Source organism: Anabrus simplex, chromosome 3 (genome assembly GCF_040414725.1).
Source record: "Anabrus simplex isolate iqAnaSimp1 chromosome 3, ASM4041472v1, whole genome shotgun sequence".
NCBI lineage: Eukaryota > Metazoa > Arthropoda > Insecta > Orthoptera > Tettigoniidae > Anabrus > Anabrus simplex.
The window spans coordinates 346,649,200-346,651,531 of NC_090267.1; the positions used below are offsets into that span (position 1 = coordinate 346,649,200).

Here is a 2,332-nt window from a genome sequence, read left to right on the forward strand (position 1 = left end):
CAGCGGTCACTCGGTAGGCCCTGCCTCTTCGTAGCTGTTGTGCCAGGGGTTTGGTACCCTTTTTTTAGTGTAGGTATACGCATTTACTGTCTCGTGATCTCTTAAAGAAAAAATGTTTGAGAATAATCAGGCCTAGAATATATTTTCATTTTATCCAATATTCGTAGCCATTTTCAGTTTCAAATTGCTATTAATCCTCTGTAAATCCACCGTAAATGAGGTGAAATTTGTAAGAGGCATTCCGCCTAAATGTTTAAAATTCGCTAAGATACCTGTGTCTCGTCACATGTATGTATACGTCAGTCATGCCTCCATGCCGTACAGCTAGTCGCCCCTGAAGCCGCACTTCGCTCCCATACAGTCAGCGTTCCAGTATTACCTACAGTTCAATGCAGAAATAATATTTTCTAATGCAGGACTGATACTAAACAAACAAAGGAATTGTCTGGGACCATGGTAGATATTTTTTTTTCTGAACACGATTGATTTGTAAGATGTTGTTGCCTTATTTTCTTATATATTATATTTAATCTTGCTGTTACCGTAGCTGCTTCTCTACTTCTTTATTTCATCCTGGAAGCTCAGCCTCACACTCGAACTGTGCGTAGGATTGAGATCTTTAACGCTCTTTTGGCAGTTCTTAGAGCTAAGGTGTTCTATATCAGGTCTATCACCCACCTAGCTGTGCGATCATATAGATAAGCAGTTATCATATGAAATAAAAAAATAGAATTGTTTAGACAATAACAACAATAATAGCAATAATAACAATAATAACACCGAGCCCAGTAGCTCCAGTTGCTTAACTGCGGCCAGAATCGAGTATTCGGGAGATCGTGGGTTCGAACCCCACTGTTGGCAGCCCTGAAGATGGTTTCCCGTAGTTTCCCATCTTCACACCAGGCAAATGCTGGGGCTGTACCTTAATTGAAGCCACGGCTGCTTTCTTCCCGCGTCTAGCGCTCTCCTATCCCAATGTCGCCATAAGACCTATCTGTGTCGGAGCGAGGTAAAAGCAAATTGTGAATAATAATCTAGTAAGTACTAATAATAGTACACAATAATAATATAGATTCCCCGCTCACAATCTCTGATACGCCTCTGACTTTTGATCAGTATGTAATAGTGTCAGGACAGTAACAAAAATAAGTTCCTGCAACGGTACAAATTGATCGCATATATTTTCTAAGGCAGGACTGATACTAAACAAACAAAGGAATAGACTGTCTGGGACTATGGTAGACATTTTTTTTTTTGAACACGAGTGATTTGTAAGATTTTGTTGCCTTATTTTCACTGATTTTCTTATATATTGCTGTCGTCTTTATACCGTGCATTCACATGAAGTTCTGTAGGCAGTTTGTATATTCTGGGGAGGCATTTGCAACGAATCATCGCACATACTCAGATTTTGGCAGTCTCCAAATTACAGATACAGTTTATACGCTCAAAATATACAGAAGTGCACAGCAAATACAGACGAGGCGGTACGCGCACAAAGCTCGAACTTTGCCCCCGTCTGTTCGAGCAGGGCTCAAGCACATAATTTTTTTTTTTTTTTGACTAAAAGACAATGTCAGAAATAGATTTTGTTTGTAATCATCTGTTGGCTTTACACTATGGTAAAGCCGTCACAAAAATTAGTTTTAGACTCATCAAATGTCCCCCTCCACGGAAATCTTTAGTAAAAGGCGAAAGATTTATTAATTAATATATTTAATGCAGCCAAATAGCCATAACAGAGAATATAGTATTACATTGATGGGTTACATATTTGCATAATCACTTATAGACATTGTTCTTCTTGTACAGAATTCAATGTGGTACTGTTCACACGTTTTTCCACATAGTTTACACTCACAGTCTATACTTGGGTCATGGAAGTGTTTTGATTTGCAGAGTAGGTGATGAAAACCGTGAACTGCTAATCTTGTAATGACATGTCTTAATTCAAAATTAGCTTTTGTCCACGAGCGATCTATCATTGCCCCTGTGCCATAGAAGTCAGGTTGGACTTCTTCTCTCTTCTCAGTCAGATTTGCTAGCAGTTTCTTTGATGCACCGGTGTTCGGTAGTGGCATACTTGTCCTGAGATCTTCTATGAGAAATGATTCCCTTGCGAGGAGATATACAAGTCTAGATCGTGTCGTTTTTGATACACCTATCACCTTCTTTATATAGTTCGCTTTCACCTTTTCCAAGGTTGATAAGTTCCTCGTTGTTAAATGTGTCCAGATAATTTCAATGCCATAAGTCATTATTTCAGCCTTAGAGTGCGATAAGACACTCCAGCAGAGCACAATGGTGATCGCAGCCCGGAGACGGGTTTCCA

General features: G+C 39.4%; 1 non-coding gene across 1 annotated transcript; it reads right to left on the reverse strand.

Moving 5' to 3' along the window:
- Positions 1 to 1,609: 1,609 nt before the first annotated feature.
- LOC137499060 (U5 spliceosomal RNA) lies at positions 1,610 to 1,733 on the reverse strand. The gene has a single exon (XR_011018000.1). It is a non-coding gene; the product is annotated as a U5 spliceosomal RNA (small nuclear RNA).
- Between the last annotated feature and the right edge of the window lie 599 nt (positions 1,734 to 2,332).